This window comes from Coregonus clupeaformis, chromosome 10 (assembly GCF_020615455.1).
Source record: "Coregonus clupeaformis isolate EN_2021a chromosome 10, ASM2061545v1, whole genome shotgun sequence".
In the NCBI taxonomy this organism is placed as follows: domain Eukaryota; kingdom Metazoa; phylum Chordata; class Actinopteri; order Salmoniformes; family Salmonidae; genus Coregonus; species Coregonus clupeaformis.
The window spans coordinates 19,384,571-19,406,723 of NC_059201.1; the positions used below are offsets into that span (position 1 = coordinate 19,384,571).

At 41.6% G+C, this 22,153-nt stretch overlaps 1 protein-coding gene and 1 long non-coding RNA gene across 2 annotated transcripts in view; both read right to left on the reverse strand.

Annotated features, from left to right (window-relative positions):
- Window positions 1-22,153, reverse strand: part of LOC121575286 (S-adenosylhomocysteine hydrolase-like protein 1) — a 96,833-nt gene that overhangs the window by 69,661 nt on the left and 5,019 nt on the right. The window lies entirely within an intron of this gene.
- LOC121575287 lies at window positions 18,411-20,018 on the reverse strand. Its single transcript, XR_006002312.1, has 3 exons — window positions 19,487-20,018; window positions 18,904-18,965; window positions 18,411-18,702 (listed from the first exon to the last, which is right to left on the reverse strand). It is a non-coding gene; the product is annotated as an uncharacterized LOC121575287 (long non-coding RNA).

Consider the following 22,153-nt stretch of genomic DNA (forward strand, 5'->3'; position numbering starts at 1 on the left):
ACATTGCGTGCGCTGCAGGATTTTAATCCATGACGGCGTAGTGTGTTACTAATGGTTTTCTTTGAGACTGTGGTCCCAGCTCTCTTCAGGTCATTTACCAGGTCCTGCCGTGTAGTTCTGGGCTGATCCCTCACCTTCCTCATGATCATTGATGCCCCATGACGTGAGATCTTGCATGGAGCCCCAGACCGAGGGTGATTGACCGTCATCTTGAACTTCTTCCATTTTCTAATAATTGCGCCAACAGTTGTTGCCTTCTCACCAAGCTGCTTGCCTATTGTCCTGTAGCCCATCCCAGCCTTGTGCAGGTCTACAATTTTATCCCTGATGTCCTTACACAGCTCTCTGGTCTTGGCCATTGTGGAGGGGTTGGAGTCTGTTTGATTGAGTGTGTGGACAGGTCTTTTATACAGGTAACGAGTTCAAACAGGTACAGTTAATACAGGTAATGAGTGGAGAACAGGAGGGCTTCTTAAAGAAAAACTAACAGGTCTGTGAGAGCCGGAATACTTACTGGTTGGTAGGTGATCAAATACTTATGTCATGCAATAAAATGCTAATTAATTACTTAAAAATCATACAATGTGATTTTCTGGATTACAGACCTCTACATGCTTTGTAAGTAGGAAAACCTGCAAAATCGGCAGTGTATCAAATACTTGTTCTCCCCACTGTATATGGGGGATACACATCCCAGCTCTGCAAAATTTGCTGCGAAGAGACCGAATCATTAGATAATTTGTTTTGGTACTGTAGCTTGTTTTTGGTCGCTGGTTCAGGAACGGCTGAAGAATTGCAACATTTACCTGGAGCTAACTCTACAAATAGCACTGCTTGGTGATTTAAAAAGTCATAGTCAATTGATAAATAATATAATAATAATAATAATAATAATAATAATACTCTTAGCAAAAATGTTTCTTTAATTTACAATCTGTAGAAACTATGAGAATAGAAAGGTTCAGAACTTTTGCGAAACATCACAGCACAGTTGGAAAATATAGAAATCAAAACTGGATGGTGTTCAGAGATAGATGGGAGGGGTTGAGTGGAGTTAACCTCTACGGGATCGGTGTCCCGTATACGGGACGGTTGAGAAAATGTGCGCTAATGTGATTAGCATGACTGTTGTAAGTAACAACAAACTTTCCAGGACATGGACATGTCTTATATGGGCAGAAAGCTTAAATTCTTGTTAATCTAACTGCACTGTCCAATTTACAGTAGCTACTACAGTGATAAAATACCATGCCATTGTTTGAGAGTGCACAACAACAAAAAACATATCACAGCAACTGGTTTGATACATTCACCTCTGAGGGTAAATAATGTACTTACATTCAGTAATCTTGCTCTGATTTGTCATCCTGAGGGTCCCAGAGATAAAATGTAGCATCGTTTTTTTGTTGTTGATAAAATCCATTTTTATATTCAAATGTAGGAACTGGGTGCTACAGTTTGAACCCTTGCTTGCTGTCTCTGGCTCCACACCCACCCCGCAAGGCCATCTAGACGTGTGAAAGTTAGTGTATAAGCGAATGATCCATCATGTATGACATTCCTGGGAGTGTATAAACTTACATTTTTTATTACCATATCATTTGTGTACAGTTGAAGTCGGAAGTTTACATACACTTAGGTTGAAGTCATTAAAACTCATTTTTCAACCACTCCACAAATTTCTTGTTAACAAACTATAGTTTTGGCAAGTCGGTTAGGACATCTACTTTGTGCATGACACAAGTCATTTTTCAAACAATTGTTTACAGACAGATTATTTCACATATAATTCACTGTATCACAATTCCAGTGGGTCAGAAGTTTACATAAACTAAGTTGACTGTGCCTTTAAACAGCTTGGAAAATTCCAGAAAATGATGTCATGGCTTTAGAAGCTTCTGATAGGCTAATTGACATAATTTGAGTCCATTGGAGGTGTACCTGTGGGATGTATTTCAAGGCCGACCTTCAAACTTAGTGCCTCTTTGCTTGACATCATGGGAAAATCAAAAGAAATCAGCCAAGAACTCAGAAAAAAAATTGTAGACCTCCACAAGTCTGGTTCATCCTTGGGAGCAGTTTCCAAACGCCTGAAGGTACCATGTTCATCTGTACAAACAATAGTACGCAAGTATAAACACCATGGGACCACGCAGCCATCATACCGCTCTTGAAGGAGACGCGCAAATCAATCCCAGAACAACAGCAAAGGACATTGTGCAGATGCTGGAGGAAACAGGTACAAAAGTATCTATATCCACAGTAAAACGAGTCCTATATATCGACATAACCTGAAAAGCCGCTCAGCAAGGAAGAAGCCACTGCTCCAAAATCGCCATAAAATAGCCAGACTACGGTTTGCAACTGCACATGGGGACAAAGTTCGTACTTTTTGGAGAAATGTCCTCTGGTCTGCTGAAACAAAAATAGAACTGTTTGGCCATAATGACGATCGTTATGTTTGGAGGAAAAAGGGGGTATCTTGCAAGCCGAAGAACACCATCCCAACCGTGAAGAACGGGGGTGGCAGCATGATGCTGTGGGGGTGCTTTGTGCAGGAGGGACTGGTGCACTTCACAAAATATAATATATAATAATATAATATAATAAATAATATAATATGCCATTTAGCCGACGCTTTTATCCAAAGCGACTTACAGTCATGCGTGCATACATTTTTTTTTTTGTGTATGGGTGGTCCCGGGGATCGAACCCACTACCTTGGCGTTACAAGCGCCGTGCTCTACCAGCTGAGCACGGCGCTTGGAAGTTAAAGCATGGTCGCAAATGGGTCTTCCAAATGGACAATGACCCCAAGCATACTTCCAAAGTTGTGGCAAAATGGCATCGTGAGGAAGGAAAATTATGTGGATACATTGAAGCAACATCTCAAGACATCAGTCAGGAAGTTAAAGCATGGTCGCAAATGGGTCTTCCAAATGGACAATGACCCCAAGCATACTTCCAAAGTTGTGGCAAAATGGCTTAAGGACAACAAAGTCAAGGTATTGGAGTGGCCATCACAAAGCCCTGACCTCAATCTTATAGAAAATGTGTGGGCAGAACTGAAAAAGCGTGTGCGAGCAAGGAGGCCTACAAACCTGACTCAGTTACACCAGCTCTGTCAGGAGGAATGGGCCAAAATTCATCCAACTTATTGTGGGAAGCGTGTGGAAGGCTACCCGAAATGTTTGACCCAAGTTAAACGATTTAAAGGTAATGCTACCAAATACTAATTGAGTGTATGTAAACTTCTGACCCACTGGGAATGTGATGAAAAAATAAATAATTCTCTCTACTATTATTCTGACATTTCACATTCTTAAAATAAAGTGGTGATCCTAACTGGCCTAAGACAGGGAATTCTTACTAGGACTAAATGTCAGGAATTGAGAAAAACTGAGTTTAAATGTATTTGGCTAAGGTGTATGTAAACTTCCGACTTCAACTGTATGTTCTCTATAGTTGTGTACATGAAAATGTATCAATTGACCAATTCGGCACATTTGGGCAGACTTGATACAAAATAGTCCAGTATAGCAATGCTTCACTGGATCAATTGGAAACTTTGCACACACACTGCTTCTATCTAGTGGCCAACATCTAAATTGCGCCTAAACTGCAATATTATATTGTGGCCTTTCTCTTGCATTTCAAAGATATTTAAAAAATAAATAGAAAACGCATGTTTTTATGTTTTATTATCTTATACCATATCTAATGTGTTATATTCTCCTACATTAATTTCACATTTCCACAAACTTCAAAGTGATTCCTTTCAAATGGTATCAATAATATGCATATCCTTGCTTCCGGTCCTGAGCTACAGGCAGTTAGACTTGGGTATGTCATTGTAGGCAAAAAAAAGGGTCCGATCCTTAAGACGTTAAAGGGTGGGACTAAAAATAACACATACTGTGTCCGTAAAATGTATATAGGTTTAGAACTTTTGTCAAACAGCACAGTTGAAAGATACAGTGGGGGAAAAAAGTATTTAGTCAGCCACCAATTGTGCAAGTTCTCCCACTTAAAAAGATGAGAGAGGCCTGTAATTTTCATCATAGGTACACGTCAACTATGACAGACAAAATGAGAAAAAAAATCCAGAAAATCACATTGTAGGATTTGTAATGAATTTATTTGCAAATTATGGTGGAAAATAAGTATTTGGTCAATAACAAAAGTTTCTCAATACTTTGTTATATACCCTTTGTTGGCAATGACACAGGTCAAACGTTTTCTGTAAGTCTTCACAAGGTTTTCACACACTGTTGCTGGTATTTTGGCCCATTCCTCCATGCAGATCTCCTCTAGAGCAGTTATGTTTTGGGGCTGTCGCTGGGCAACACGGAATTTCAACTCCCTCCAAAGACTTTCTATGGGGTTGAGATCTGGAGACTGGCTAGGCCACTCCAGGACCTTGAAATGCTTCTTACGAAGCCACTCCTTCGTTGCCCGGGCGGTGTGTTTGGGATCATTGTCATGCTGAAAGACCCAGCCACGTTTCATCTTCAATGCCCTTGCTGATGGAAGGAGGTTTTCACTCAAAATCTCACGATACATGGCCCCATTCATTCTTTCCTTTACACGGATCAGTCGTCCTGGTCCCTTTGCAGAAAAACAGCCCCAAAGCATGATGTTTCCACCCCCATGCTTCACAGTAGGTATGGTGTTCTTTGGATGCAACTCAGCATTCTTTGTCCTCCAAACACGACGAGTTGAGTTTTTACCAAAAAGTTATATTTTGGTTTCATCTGACCATATGACATTCTCCCAATCCTCTTCTGGATCATCCAAATGCACTCTAGCAAACTTCAGATGGGCCTGGACATGTACTGGCTTAAGCAGGGGCACACGTCTGGCACAGCAGGATTTCAGTCCCTGGCGGCGTAGTGTATTACTGATGGTAGGCTTTGTTACTTTGGTCCCAGCTCTCTGCAGGTCATTCACTAGGTCCCCCCGTGTGGTTCTGGGATTTTTGCTCACCGTTCTTGTGATCATTTTGACCCCACGGGGTGAGATCTTGCGTGGAGCCCCAGATCGAGGGAGATTATCAGTGGTCTTGTATGTCTTCCATTTCCTAATAATTGCTCCCACAGTTGATTTCTTCAAACCAAGCTGCTTACCTATTGCAGATTCAGTCTTCCCAGCCTGGTGCAGGTCTACAATTTTGTTTCTGGTGTCCTTTGACAGCTCTTTGGTCTTGGCCATAGTGGAGTTTGGAGTGTGACTGTTTGAGGTTGTGGACAGGTGTCTTTTATACTGATAACAAGTTCAAACAGGTGCCATTAATACAGGTAACGAGTGGAGGACAGAGGAGCCTCTTAAAGAAGAAGTTACAGGTCTGTGAGAGCCAGAAATCTTGCTTGTTTGTAGGTGACCAAATACTTATTTTCCACCATAATTTGCAAATAAATTCATTACAAATCCTACAATGTGATTTTCTGGAAAAAAGATTCTCAATTTGTCTGTCATAGTTGACGTGTACCTATGATGAAAATTACAGGCCTCTCTCATCTTTTTAAGTGGGAGAACTTGCACAATTGGTGGCTGACTAAATACTTTTTTCCCCCACTGTATATGGCAAATAGAAATCAAAACCGGATGGTTTTCAGAGATAGATGGGAGGGGTTGAGGGTAGCTGAAGGAATGGACTGAAAACAAACCAAAGATAACTATTGTAAAATATACTGTGTCCGTAAAATGTATATAGTATGTATAAGTTGGAAGTAGAAGCCTAGGTGTTGTTGTACATTAGTTTACTCAAATTAGGGGAGGGGTGGTAGGGTTATGAGAAAATAATAAAGGAAAATATATATATTTACAAAGAATATATATAGGGGATTGGAAATGATGCAGCCACAATCTATCTGTAATATTAAAGCTGATCTACACCCTAATATTATTATTTTTTTGGGGGGCAGTGTTTACCGTTACTGCCACAATGACATGAAGATCATCATACATGTACAGTACCAGTCAAAAGTTTGGAGATAGCAACTCATTCAAGGGTTTTTCTTTATTTTTACTATTTTCTATATTGTAGAATAATAGTGAAGACATCAAAACTATGAAATAACACATATGGAATCATGTAGTAACCAAAACAGTGTTAAACAAATCAAAATATATTTTATATTTGAGATTCTTCAAAGTAGCCACCCTTTGCCTTGATGACAGCTTTGCACACTCTTGGCATTCTCTCAACCAGCTTCGTGAGGTAGTCACCTGGAATGCATTTAAATTAAACAGTTGTGCCTTCTTAAAAGTTAATTTGTGGACAAGGTAGGGTTGGTATACAGAAGATAGTCCTATTTGGTAACAGACCAAGTCCATATTATGGCAAGAACAGCTCAAATAAGCAAAGAGAAACGACAGTCCATCATTACTTTAAGACATGAAGGTCAGTCAATACGGAACATTTCAAGAATTTTGAGAGTTTCTTCAAGTGCAGTCGGAAAAACCATCAAGCGCTATGATGAAATTGGCTCTCATGAGGACCGCCACAGGAAAGGAAGACCCAGAGTTGCCTCTGCTGCAGAGGATAAGCTTATTAGAGTTACCAGCCTCAGATTGCAGCCCATATAAATGCTTCACAGACTTCAAGTAACAGACACATCTCAACATCAACTGTTCAGAGGAGACTGCGTGAAATCAGGCCTTCATGGTCGAATTGCTGCAAAGAAACCACTACTAAAAGGACACCAATAAGAAGAAGAGACTTGCTTGGGCCAAGAAACACGAGCAATGGATATTAGACCGGTGGAAATCTGTCCTTTGGTCTGATGAGTCCAAATTTGAGATTTTTGGTTCCAACCACCGTGTCTTTGTGAGACACAGAGTAGGTGAACAGATGATCTCTGCATGTGTGGTTCCCACCATGAAGCACGGAGGAGGAGGTGTGATGGTGCTTTACTGGTGACACTGTCTGTAATTTATTTAGAATTCAAGGCACACTTAACCAGCATGGCTACCACAGCATTCTGCAGCGATACGCCATCCCATCTGGTTTGCGCTTAGTGGGACTATCATTTGTTTTCCAACAGGACAATGACCCAAAACACACCTCCAGGCTGTGTAAGGGTTATTTGACCAAGAAGGAGAGTGATGGAGTGCCGCATCAGATAACCTGGCCTCCACAATCACCCGACCGCAACCCAATTGATATGGTTTGGGATGAGTTGGACCGCAGAGTGAAGGAAAAGCAGCCAACAAGTGCTCAGCATATGTGGGAACTCCTTCAAGACTGATGGAAAAGCATTCCAGGTGACTACCTCATGAAGCTGGTTGATAGAATGCCAAGAGTGTGCAAAGCTGTCATCAAGGCAAAGGGTGGCTACTTTGAAGAATCTCAAATATAAAATATATTTTGGTTTGTTTAACACTTTTTTGGTTACTATATGATTCCATGTGTTATTTCATAGTTTTGATGTCTTCACTATTATTCTACAATGTAGAAAAAGTTAAATAAAGAAAAATCCTTGAATGAGTAGGTGTGTCCAAACTTTTAACTGGTACTGTATATTCCTTCCTCACATTCCTGAGTGTTGTTGTTGTTTTTCAACTGAAGTTGGATTCAGGAATGGAAACAATTTACAGGTAGGTGGAATGATAAGGTCTGACAAATACAGACATGTATTTTCCCCAATGGTACTACAGCAGGGAGAATCAACAACTGTTTGCGGTCATAGTGGATACAACTACAGAGTAGAGAGATTTGGGCAGAGGGAAATGGAAAGATGGGAGGAAATGGGTTAAGGGGATCAGTGACATTTGGTGCAGCAGAGGGAAGGGAACAGACGGGCTGACTAAGTGTCAGGAGTAGTGCATGGCTTTTAAGAGTAGTTTGTGGCTGTATGCTCTTTAAAAAAAAGTGCAACAGTGGCTCTGTTGTGTTGTATAACTGCCCACTGAACGCTAACACAGATTGGGCTGAGTTGGAGGAGCGAGCTAAAGCACACCCACACACAGCCAAGTTCAAGTCCCAGCATAACTGCTCACTCATAGCTCCTTGTCTGTATCTGTCCTTCCATTTTCTCTACAAAATAATAATATAAGCCTACACTGTACTGGAATGATCATGTCAAATAGGACCATAAATCTGTGTGAACAAACTGAAATGTAAATGTAACAAAAACCCTCTTTCACTCTCACTCTGAAACTGTATGTCCACTTCTATTGCTCACGGTCTCACTTCCTGCTGGACTCTGTTTTGGCCATGGAGAGGCATTGAAGCCACCGGTCGGCCATACTGGCACTCCTCAGAAAAGCAGTCCTCCATAGGAATGAATGGAATTCTACAGTATTTCATTTAAATGTTTAAAGGACAAAATCACATGTATTTAAGTATTTTTTGTTGTAGTGGGGACATTAACATGAGTACTTTCTAAAAAACGTTCTTAAAATGTTTATATATATATATATATATATATATATACACACACACACACACACACACAAATGTTTAGCTCACATAATCTAATTAAAAAGTATGCATTAAGGTGTCTAACAGAATAAACCTGGCAAAAACAAATGTCGACATTAAATGCATTTCTGTAGCTTCCAAAATATTTGTTTTACAATGGTGGGGGTGCCAAGATGGAGGCGTGGTGGATTCAAAACAGCGCCCCATATCAGTCATCTAGTGTATATATAAATCATTGAATCGAACCAGTGTTGCATAACGACCACCAAGTGCGCGTGTGTGTGCGCATTCATTTAGTGTAACATTGCACCTCCGGCTTACGTAATATGCCAGGCTGCTTCTGGGTGCTAACGCAGGAGAGAGCTCCAAGCTAATGTTTATTCAGTGCCTGAGAAAGTACAGGGTAGTCGCTCTAATGCCATCCAAGCTGATTCTCCGAGTTCATATAATACTATATTTACCATGTTTTCTATGCATGATAAACACACCTAAGTCAATAGGTTTTAGTAGCTACGCAAATAAGGGCACTTGTTTAAGTCACTGGTGATACAGGACATGGCACCTGCGCCCTAGCTGGCCATATAGTCTTAGAGCTGTACAGTGATGTTGCAGCAGGTGTTACTGATGTTGCAGGTAGAGGCCTTCATGTTGGACCCGTTCTGAAATGGGCATGGGGCTTTCCCACCCGGACCAGATATGCATAACTTAATTTGTTAAATATAGAGACCCGTTCCGAACGAACCCAAGGACAACTAGACCCTTTCTGTATAGACCTGGTCGGATCCAGACCTAGTCCGATCCGAGTGAGGGAAGCAGCAGAAAAGTACATTTTTAAGCTACTTTATTAACCGGAGCCGATAAAGCGCGAGGGCGATGAGGTAGAGAGGTGACACTTTAGCAGGGGCCGTGCTGTGTCTGTAGGCTACTGTGAGTGTGAGCAAGTGACACAGTGCACAATTAGGAGGGAGGGAGAGACAGCAACCAACCAAGCCGACTCGCATTATAGTAGACTAATAGCTGCCATAGCTCGGTTATTTATCATCCAATATGATTACGTAGTACCTGCCTTGACAGCATCAAACCGGGAGAAGCTAGCTAAGCTAGCTAGGCTAAATCGAGGGATGACCTTTCTCATCCCACACAGTTACAAACAACAACTCCATTCAAAACATTAAAGTAGCAGTAGGGCTGGGCAATACATCATTAATACCGGTATGGATTTTTACTATAACGTCTGTAATGATATTTTGATACAGTGCTAAATTAAATGAAAAGTTCTGCAAATTGGACTACTTCCCGAGTGGCGCAGTGGTCTAAGGCACTGCATCGCAGTGCTAGCTGTGCCACTAGAGATCCTGGTTCGAATCCGGGAGACCCATGGGGCGGCGCACAATTGGCCCAGCGTCGTCCAGGGTAGGGGAGGGAATGGCCGGCAGGGATGTAGCTCAGTTCATAGAGCTTGCAACGGGGGCCCAGTATGAAAAAAATCTATAAATAAATAAAATAATAATGTATGCACTCACTAACTGTAAGTCGCTCTGGATAAGAGCGTCTGCTAAATGACTAAAATGTAAATTTAAAAAACTTCACTGTCAGTTTTGTACTAGTTTGGTTGAATATAAAACCATCAGAATGGAGAAAACCCATTAAAACCACTTAGAACTCATTTGTTGCCATTCAAGGATCATGCGCTAGTCATTCAACATATTTAGGACTTATAATATTCAGAAACATAAAATACCGTAAAATACCGCCATACCGTCAATGCAGCAGCAGGCCTGGAATTTCGTGATTTTAGGGGCAAGGCCATTTGGCCTTCAAGAGGTGGCCAATCTGCCAGGGCACCAAGGCCATCTGCTAGGGCACCAACCATTAACCAAAATAGGCAATTAAATGTATTTTAAAACTGAAAAACAGTAGCTATTCTGTTAAGAATAACATAAGTGTATGTAAATGTACATAAATAGACTACATGTCAAAGTGTAGGTGATAGCCTATGCGTATTGGCTACAGCCGGTCCAGACCGATGCTGACATGAGGGAGGAGCCTGAAAATGTAGCCAAACTTTAATGAGACTTAATTACACACACACACACATATATATATATACACACACACACACACACACCATATATACACAGTTGAAGTCGGAAGTTTACATACACTTAGGTTGGAGTCATTAAAACTTGTTTTTCAACCACACATTTCTTGTTAACAAACTATAGTTTTGGCAAGTCGGTTAGGACATTAATTTTTCCAACAATTCTTTACAGACAGATTATTTCACTTATAATTCACTGTATCACAATTCCAGTGGGTCAGAAGTTTACATACACTAAGTTGACTGTGCCTTTAAACAGCTTGGAAAATTCCAGAAAATGATGCAATGGCTTTAGAAGCTTTTGATAGGCTATGACATCATTTGAGTCAATTGGAGGTGTACCTGTGGATGTATTTCAAGGCCTACCTTCAAACTCAGTGCATCTTTGCTTGACATCATGGGAAAATCAAAAGAAATCAGCCAAGACCTCAGAAAAAAAAATTGTAGACCTCCACAAGTCTGGTTAATCCTTGGGAGCAATTTCCAAACGCCTGAAGGTACCACGTTCATCTGTACAAACAATAGTACGCAAGTATAAACACCATGGGACCACGCAGCCGTCATACCGCTCAGGAAGGAGACGCGTTCTGTCTCCTACAGATGAACGTACCTTACATTTACATTTTAGTCATTTAGCAGACGCTCTTATCCAGAGCGACTTAGAGTTAGTGAGTGCATACATTTTCATACTGGCCCCCCGTGGGAAACGAACCCACAACCCTGGCGTTGCAATCGCCATGCTCTACCAACTGAGCTACAGGGGACTACCTTGGTGCGAAAAGTGCAAATCAATCCCAGAACAACAGCAAAGGACCTTGTGAAGATGCTGGAGGAAACAGGTACAAAAGTATCTATATCCACAGTAAAACAAGTCCTATATATCGACATAACCTGAAAGGCCGCTCAGCAAGGAAGAAGCCACTGCTCCAAAACCACCATAAAAAAGCCAGACTACGGTTTGCAACTGCACATGAGGACAAAGATCGTACTCTGGTCTGATGAAACAAAAATAGAACTTTTGGCCATAATGACCATTGTTATGTTTGGAGGAAAAAGGGGGTACCTTGCAAGCCGAAGAACACCATCCCAAACGTGAAGAACGGGGGTGGCAGCATCATGCTGTGGGGGTGCTTTACTGCAGGAGGGACTGCTGCACTTCACAAAATAGATGGCATCATGAGGAAGGAAAATTATGTGGATATATTGAAGCAACATCTCAAGACATCAGTCAGGAAGTTAAAGCTTGGTCGCAAATGGGTCTTCCAAATGGACAATGACCCCAAGCATACTTCCAAAGTCGTGGAAAAATGGTTTTAGGACAACAAAGTCAGTCAAGGAATTGGAGTGGCCATCATAAAGCCCTGACCTCAATCCTATAGAAAATGTGTGGGCAGAACTGAAAAAGCGTGTGCGAGCAAGGAGGCCTACAAACCTGACTCAGTTACACCAAATCTGTCAGGAGGAATGGGCCAAAATTCACCCGACTTATTGTATTGTGGGAAGCTTGTGGAAGGCTACCCGAAACGTTTGACCCAAGTTAAACAATTTAAAGGCAACGCTATCAAATACTAATTGAGTGTATGTAAACTTCTGACCCATTGGGAATGTGAATCATTCTCTCTACTATTATTCTGACATTTCACATTCTTAAAATAACGTGGTGATTCTAACTGACCTAAGACAGGGAATTTTTACTAGGATTAAATGAGCTTGAGTGGATCTGCAGAGAAGAACGGGAGAAACTCCCGAAATACAGATGTGCCAAGCTTGTAGCGTCATACCCAAGAAGACTTGAGGCTGTAATCCCTGCCAAAGGGGCTTCAACAAAGTACTGGTCTGAATACTTGTGTAAATCTGCTATTTCAGTTTTAAAACATTTATACATTTGCAAAAATTTCAAAAACCTCTTTCTGCTTTGTCGTTATGGGGTATTGTGTGTAGATTGATGAGGGGGGGGAAACTATTTAATCCATTTTAGAATAAGGCTGTAATGTAACAAAATGTAGAAAAGGTCAACGGGTCTGAATACTTTCAGAATGCACTATCATCGAAATGGACGACGTAGTACACAATTGATGACTTAGTACACAAAAAACGGGACCAGTTTTGGCTCATGAGCACCACTTTCAAAACTACTTGCTGAAATTATACATTTACGTCATTTAGCAGATGCTCTTATTCAGAGCGACTTACAGTTAGTGAGTGCATACATTTTTCATACTGCCCCCCGTGGGAATTGAACCCACAACCCTGGTGTTGCAAGTGCCATGCTTTACCAACTGAGCTACAGGAGTCTGGAGCATCACTTTAAAGGGGAATTTCACCCTGGGGGAATCTGGGCTTGTTTTCATCATGTCTGAGGAATTTCTAGGACAGTGAGATGTGTTTCACACATAATTGCCCAGGTGGAAGGCAGGTCAGGGTTTTGCGCGCTGAATGATACACCCTATGCCGGCTTCGGGCAGATGACAAATACGGTGCCTAGCTACTTAAGTTATTTTTCCTGCAAGCCACCTAGCTAACTTAAGTTTATTTACTGAAACCCGTATTGTGTATTGCTGGCTAACATACTACTGTGTTACAGTGGGGGGAAATACTATTATTTTCCTGTTTGCTAACTTAGCGAACTATGTAGTTAGCAAGGTAGCTAGCTCACAAAGTTAGCTAGCTAAACAACTACCGGTAACCATATCTATTACTAAAATTATAAGATATTTTGTATCTCTATTGTAAAACCTCTTCTCTTTTTAGTCGTAGATATGGCTACCTACTTAACAGGAAGCTACAACGTTACAACCAACCACCTAAAGCTACAGTGGGGAGAACAAGTATTTGATACACTGCCGATTTCGCAGGTTTTCCTACTTACAAAGCATGTAGAGGTCTGTAATTTTTATCATAGGTACACTTCAACTGTGAGAGACGGAATCTAAAACAAAAATCCAGAAAATCACATTGTATGATTTTTAAGTAATTAATTTGCATTTCATTGCATGACATAAGTATTTGATACATCAGAAAAGCAGAACTTAATATTTGGTACAGAAACCTTTGTTTGCAATGACAGATCATACGTTTCCTGTAGGTCTTGACCAGGTTTGCACACACTGCAGCAGGGATTTTGGCCCACTCCTCCATACAGACCTTCTCCAGATCCTTCAGGTTTCGGGGCTGTCGCTGGGCAATACGGACTTTCAGCTCCCTCCAAAGATTTTCTATTGGGTTCAGGTCTGGAGACTGGCTAGGCCACTCCAGGACCTTGAGATGCTTCTTACGGAACCACTCCTTAGTTGCCCTGGCTGTGTGTTTCGGGTCGTTGTCATGCTGGAAGACCCAGCCACGACCCATCTTCAATGCTCTTACTGAGGGAAGGAAGTTGTTGGCCAAGATCTCGCGATACATGGCCCCATCCATCCTCCCCTCAATACGGTGCAGTTGTCCTGTACCCTTTGCAGAAAAGCATCCCCAAAGAATGATGTTTACACCTCCATGCTTCATGGTTGGGATGGTGTTCTTGGGGTTGTACTCATCATTCTTCTTCCTCCAAACACGGCGAGTGGAGTTTAGACCAAAAAGCTCTATTTTTGTCTAATCAGACCACATGACCTTCTCCCATTCCTCCTCTGGATCATCCAGATGGTCATTGGCAAACTTCAGACGGGCCTGGACATGCGCTGGCTTGAGCAGGGGGGACCTTGCGTGTGCTGCAGGATTTTAATCCATGACGGCGTAGTGTGTTACTAATGGTTTTCTTTGAGACTGTGGTCCCAGCTCTCTTTAGGTCATTGACCAGGTCCTGCCGTGTAGTTCTGGGCTGATCCCTCACCTTCCTCATAATCATTGATGCCCCACGAGGTGAGATCTTGCATGGAGCCCCAGACCGAGGGTGATTGACCGTCATCTTGAACTTCTTCCATTTTCTAATAATTGCGCCAACAGTTTTTGCCTTCTCACCAAGCTGCTTGCCTATTGTCCTGTAGCCCATCCCAGCCTTGTGCAGGTCTACAATTGTATCCCTGATGTTCTTACACAGCTCTCTGGTCTTGGCCATTGTGGAGAGGTTGGATTCTGTTTGATTGAGTGTGTGGACAGGTGTCTTTTATACAGGTAATGAGTTCAAACAGGTGCAGTTAATACAGGTAATGAGTGGAGAACAGGAGGGCTTCTTAAATAAAAACTAACAGGTCTGTGAGAGCCGGAATTCTTACTGGTTGGTAGGTGATCAAATACTTATGTCATGCAATAAAATGCAAATTAATTACTTAAAAATCATACAAGTGGAATAAGTGGAATGGTATCAAATACATAAAACACATGGTTTCCAGGTTTTGGAATCCATTCCATTTGTTCAGTTCTAGCCATTATTATGAGCCGTTCTTCCCTCAGCAGCCTCCTGTGACGTATGTTCAACTAGTCTACCCTAATGTTGATGTTATGCTGGCATGATTCAACTGTTGTTGAAACTGTACAAACAGAGTATAATTTTGTTAGTTTTTTTGTCTTACAGACAACCTGGGCATCTTCCTGGAGTAGATTCTACACTGAACAAAAACAAACGCAACATGCAACAATTTCAAATATGTTACTGAGTTACAGTTCATATAAGGAAATCAGTGAATTGAAAAATATGAATTAGGCCCTAATCTATGGTTTTCACGACTGGGAATACAGATTTGCATCCGTTGGTCACAGATACCTTAAAAAAAGGAAAACCAGTCAGTATCTGGTGTGACCACCATTTTCCTCATGCAGCACGACATCTTCTTCGCCTAGAGTTCAGGCTGTTGATTGTGGCCTGTGGAATGTTGTCCCACTTCTCTTCAATGACTGTGTGAAGTTGCTGGTTATTGGCAGCAACTGGAACACGCTGTCATACACGTCGATCCAGAGCATCCCAAATATGCTCAATGGGTGACATATCTGGTGAGTATACAGGCCATGGAAGAACTGGGACATTTTCAGCTTCCAGGAATTGTGTACAGATCCTTGCGACATCTGTGCATTCAAATTGTCATAGATAAAAAATGCAATTGTGTTCGTTGTCGGTAGCTTATGCCTGCCAATAGCATAACCCCACCACCACCATGTGGCACTCTGTTCACAACGTTGACATCAGCAATATGCCATACACGCTGTCTGCGATCTGCCCGGAACAGTTAAAACTGGGATTCATCCGTGAAGAACACACATGCCAGTGGCCATCGAAGGTGAGCATTTTCCCACTGAAGTCGGTTATGACTCCAAACTGCAGTCAGTTCAAGACCCTAATGAGGACGACGAACACCCAGATGAGCTTCCCCGAGATGGTTTCTGACAGTTTGTGCAGAAGTTCTTTGGTTGTGCAAACCCACAGTTTCATCAGCTGTCTGGGTGGCTGAGCTCATACGATTCCGCAGGGGAAGAAGTCGGATGTAGATGTCCTGGGCTGGCGTGGTTATATGTGGTCTGCGGATGTGAGGCCGGTTGGATGTACTGTCAAAATCTCTAAAACGACGTTGGAGGTGGCTTATGGTAGAGAAATTAACATTCAACTCTGGAAACAGCTCTGGTGGACATTCCTGCGGTCAGCATGCCAATTGCACACTTCCTCAAAACCTGAGACATCTATGGCATTGTGTTGTGACAGAACGGCACATTTTAGAGTGGCCTTTTACTGTCCCCAGCACAAGGTGCACCTGTGTAATGATCATGCTGTTTAATCAGCTTCTTGATATGCCACACCTGTCAGGTGGATGGATTATCTTGGCAAAGGAGAAATGCTCACTAACAGGAATGAAAACAAATTTGTGAACAAAATTTGAGAGAAATAAGCTTTTTGTGCATATGGAACATTTCTGGGATCTTTTATTTCAGCTCATGAAACATGGGACCAACACTTTACATGTTGCGTTTATATTTTTGTTCAGTTTAGATACAGAATTCCTTTGCCTGCGTGTGTCATTGTAGCTGAACTGTATCCCTCGAGGGATTAGACATTATGCTCCATTTCAAGCAGATGACTCATGAGGAGCTGAATGGCAGTTTGATCATAACACTCCTCCCACTGCTTTACAAGTATTCCCTGAACTTACTGTATGTTTCTTAGGAATGGCAATTTCATCATGACCAACTCTCCCATCACCTGATCACCAGTTAGCTACAGATTGTTACACCAGATAATGTGATTTAACCAAAGATTTTTGGTATCCATTACTGGGAGTTACAGGAGAGGTACTGTTTGGTGTAGCACAGAGAATTTTCAACCAACCTTTGCAATGCTGTCTTCGTCCTCGATTCGGGGAAACAGGAGTCTCATAAAAAGAATGAGTCCAGTTTCAGGGCATTAGTTTGAATTTAGAAAATGCTCCGTTGTGAAAATAAATAAATACAAATTCTCCATAAACTAATCCAACAATATGTGCGCCGTCAGTGTCTATTTCAAGTCTTCTCTCATTGATCAAGACAGGTCTCTGTCATGGCATGCAGCACTTTGGGGTGGACACCCACCTGTCTCGATCAATGAGAGAAGACTTGAAATAGACAAGATGTCGGCAAAAATCTTTGGGTAAATCACATTATCTGGTGTAACAATCTGTAGCTACAGTTCTCTACACATGTGTATCTCTACACCTGAGACACTGAAATGTACTACACTGTTCATACAAAAAATATTGTATGTTATTTTTACCATAACATTGTTGTTGAATACACAATTCTCTTGAGTTAGCATTAAATAGTGTACACGCCTGTATTTTAGATATCCAAAGAATGTTTGTTTATTTGTCAATCTGAATGTCTAGCATCTGTTTGATGCTAGAGAGCCCTGTACAGCTTATTTAAATATCTTCTGTGAATCCATAAAGGCTGATACATTTCAAAGATTTATAAAAAATATATTTATTTTATGGTGGTTCTACATCAGGGCTCTTCAACCCTGTTCCTGGAGGTTTTCACTCCAACCCTAATTTAGCACACCTGATTCTAATAAATAGCTGGTTCATAAATTGAACCGCATTAGCTACAGCTGGGGTTGGAGTGAAAACCTACAGGAGGGTAGTTCTCCAGGAACAGGGTTGGAGACCCCTGTTCTACATGGTGTAATGCCAGTGTTTCCCAAACTCAGTCCTGGGGACCCCAAGGGGTGCACGTTTTGGTTTTTGCCCTAGCACTACACAACGCTGTCTTGTGCTGAGCCACACTGGCTGAGTTTACACAGGCAGCCCAATTCAGATATTCTTTCCACTAATTGGTCTTAATCACATCAGATCTTTTTCAGAACTGATCTGATTGGTCAAAAGACCAATTAGCGAATAAGAAATAAATCAGAATTGGGCTGCCTGTGTATCCGGCTTCGGTCCACTAGCAATGGTAGGCTGGGGAAGCTGAGACTCTTTGTGCTAATTGAGATGGTCTTGTCCTGTCTGCAGTGAACGGCCAGCTGGATAAGACTGCCGAAAGTGGTGTAGGGCTTCTTAACCACCAACTGTTTGGTCCTCTTGCAGAAGATTTGATGGTACGTGTGCACGTCTCCTGGAAATTCATGGTTGTGGTCTTAGCATTTGACACTTTTGTTGAAGGGACGTAGGGCAACACGCCTTTGTTGGTAAAGGTATCAACTGAATGGAATCGGCTAGCGTATTGTTTAGGGACAATGAGGGGACATTTGGAGCTGCTTTTGAGAGGAAAGATCAGTCAACAAAGAGAATGGGCTGGGGGGCTAAAGAAGGTATGTAATGGTAGATTGAGGATAAATGGCACTTCAATCGCTCTCATACACAACATTTTACATTTACATTTTTGTCATTTAGCAGACGCTCTTATCCAGAGCGACTTACAGTTAGTGAGTGCATAAATTTTTCATAACAATACATTTACTGTCTAAGCATAACCAAAAAACCCTTCCTTATCTCAAGGTACTGTCTGTAAACCTCCCCAGCCCATTGACAGATTATTCTTGTCAATAGTAGCCCTTTGCAGGGGATTTTTGTAGACATGTCTTTGTATTGTGTTTTGAGAATCTGCAGAGAGAAGAATGAGGTGGTTGTGTCATTACTGTTGTGGTCTTGATTTTATACCTTTCGGTGTCCCTTGCTGGTTTCTGTCCGCAAGGTGTGTCCGCTCCCTCAGGCTTGTGTACCCAAAATGCCCCCGCTTTGGGTATTTTTCAGCAGGGCACTGTGGAATGACCCCAGATAACCTGAGTTTTACAGAAATAAAAGGTAAAAATAGGGGTAGACTAAATTGATGTCATGGTCTGGAAGGTTCTCTGTGGTCCTCAGGCTACCTCTAACCACCTGTAACCCCATAACACAAACACTACCCAATTCATGTTTATACCATGCTTACTGTAAATTGAACTATCTTAGCCGTCAACATGTAAATATTTTGACCAACTTACCTTCACGTTGTGCAGAGCTAGGGGTTGGAAGTGCATTTTGGTGGAATCAGATTCTGTACCACCTACAACAAAATACACAACAATAGACTATTTAACCAGCCCAATAATTGTATTGATCTCTATTAGACTGGCTAGCTAAGCATACCTAACAATGACATTTCAATATTGTCAGCTTGTTGTTAGCTAACTAACATCGCTGAATTGGCAGCAAGATTGCTAGCCAGCTGAGAACCAACTAACCAACCATAGAGGATTTATACACATTCATCATTGCTACCAACAGAAAAACAGAGAGTGAGTTAGCTATATAGACAATTATATTTTTAGTAACAGTGTTTTCCAGACAAGAGTGGAATAAATGGCTACCAAATTGAGACTTATTTGGTAACATTAGCTAATTTACTTTAGCTAACATCAGTCAAAGATAGAACAAACATGTTTACTCTGTTGAAGGTAGCTAGCAGTCTAGTAGTGACTATCATGGCAGAGAAGAAATTGATTGACAGTGTATACCAAAAGATAGCTATATGATTTAGTTTATGGTTTTCATAGTTCAATACAAGACTAGCTAACGTTAGGTTACCTTTAATTGAGAATCTTCCGTTTTGTTGTGAAGGAAATTATATTATATATATTTTAAATCGATGGTATAGCATCACTTCTCAGCTGTCTTCGAAATGGATTCCCCATCAGTTCAGCCTGAAAATCCCTCTGATAATCTTTGGGTACAGCATCATTCTTGATAGCCGCAAGCCACTGGCAGAATCGGGGAGTCTCTCTTGTAGGTGGAATGGTGAAAAATAACTCATTTTCGCGCTTGTTTGTAATTAGCACAGAACACCATATGGGCATGATGACAAACAGTGAAAAACAAACGTTTTCAAAATAATCTTGCCTAAATAAGTTCTGACATTACTGTGTTGGTTGTTCGAAGTAAACAACGCCATTATTCAAGTTTGTGGCCACACCCCCTCTACCCAGCAGGTGGTATTAAGATTCGCTATGAATGCTGGACTTTGTGGTTCACTATGAGCAGACGAATACACAGGGAGTCGAAACTTCCCATTACTACCAGTGAAATGAAAATGTGCTAGTTCTAGCTTGTGGTTTGGAAAATTGTGATGGTAATGATAAAAACATAATGTTGTTAGTATAGTAATGACTATATGCCGTGGCAGAGCCAGGGTGAAATTCCCCTTTAATTGTGATTTGTACAGGTGTGTTTGTATGTGTGTGAAGTTCCTCCACTTTAAAAGGTGCAATATGCAGAAATCACTAAGCCATTTCCTGGTTGCTAAAATTCTAATAGTTCACCTAATTTCAGTTTGTGAGAAAAAACAAGCAGTGTAGAGAATCATTGTGCCATCTACAGTGAGTGAAAAAAGTATTTGATCCCCTGCTGATTTTGTACGTTTGCCCACTGACAAAGACATGATCAGTCTATAATTTTAATGGTAGGTTTATTTGAACAGTGAGAGACAGAATAACAACAAAAAAATCCAGAAAAACGCATATCAAAAATGTTATAAATTGATTTGCATTTTAATGAGGGAAATAAGTATTTGACCCCTCTGCAAAACATGACTTAGTACTTGGTGGCAAAACCCTTGTTGGCAATCACAGAGGTCAGACGTTTCTTGTAGTTGGCCACCAGGTTTGCACACATCTCAGGAGGGATTTTGTCCCACTCCTCTTTGCAGATCTTCTCCAAGTCATTAAGGTTTCGAGGCTGACGTTTGGCAACTCGAACCTTCAGCTCCCTCCACAGATTTTCTATGGGATTATGGTCTGGAGACTGGCTAGGCCACTCCAGGACCTTAATGTGCTTCTTCTTGAGCTACTCCTTTGTTGCCTTGGCCATGTGTTTTGGGTCATTGTCATGCTGGAACACCCATCCACGACCCATTTTCAATGCCCTGGCTGAGGGAAGGAGGTTCTCACCCAAGATTTGACGGTACATGGCCCCGTCCATCGTCCTTTTGATGCGGTGAAGTTGTCCTGTCCCCTTAGCAGAAAAACACCCCCAAAGCATGATGTTTCCACCTCCATGTTTGACGGTGGGGATGGTGTTCTTAGGGTCATAGGCAGCATTCCTCCTCCTCCAAACACGGCGAGTTGAGTTGATGCCGAAGAGCTCGATTTTGGTCTCATCTGTCCACAACACTTTCACCCAGTCCTCCTCTGAATCATTCAGATGTTCATTGGCAAACTTCAGACGGGCCTGTATATGTTCTTTCTTGAGCAGGGGGACCTTGCGGGCGCTGCAGGATTTCAGTCCTTCACGGCGTAGTGTGTTACCAATTGTTTTCTTGGTGACTATGGTCCCAACTGCCTTGAGATCATTGACAAGATCCTCCCGTGTAGTTCTGGGCTGATTCCTCACCGTTCTCATGATCATTGCAACTCCACGAGGTGAGACCTTGCATGGAGCCCCAGGCCGAGGGAGATTGACAGTTATTTTGTGTATCTTCCATTTGCGAATAATCGCACCAACAGTTGTCACCTTCTCACCAAGCTGCTTGGCGATGGTCTTGTAGCCCATTCCAGCCTTGTGTAGGTCTACAATCTTGTCCCTGACATCCTTGGAGAGCTCTTTGGTCTTGGCCATGGTGGAGAGTTTGGAATCTGATTGATTGATTGCTTCTGTGGACAGGTGTCTTTTATACAGGTAACAAGATGAGATTAGGAGCACTCCCTTTAAGAGTGTGCTCCTGATCTCAGCTCGTTACCTGTATAAAAGACACCTGGGAGCCAGAAATCTTTCTGATTGAGAGGGGGTCAAATACTTATTTCCCTCATTGAAATGCAAATCAATTTATAACATTTTTTACATGCATTTTTCTGGATTTTGTTGTTGTTATTCTGTCTCTCACTGTTCAAATAAACCTACCATTAAAATTATAGACTGATCATGTCTTTGTCAGTGGGCAAACGTACAAAATAAGCAGGGGATCAAATACTTTTTTCCCCTCACTATATATATATATATATATATATATATTTTTTTTTTATTAACCAAAAATATTGTATTTTCAGTTGTTTAAAGCTGGTGTATAAAACCGAAAGTAAAAAGAGAAGGGTGCAATTGCGGCCAGCAAGTCAGGGCGTTCCTGCATGTGGGCATTCCTGCATCTGCAGGAACCCCTCTTTATACTTCTATTGGTCAATGATGTTTAATTTAGTAACGTTGGATACCAGCTGCCGATAAACGCCACAGTGAGATGGGGCGGGGGCGACAACGGTAGCTAGC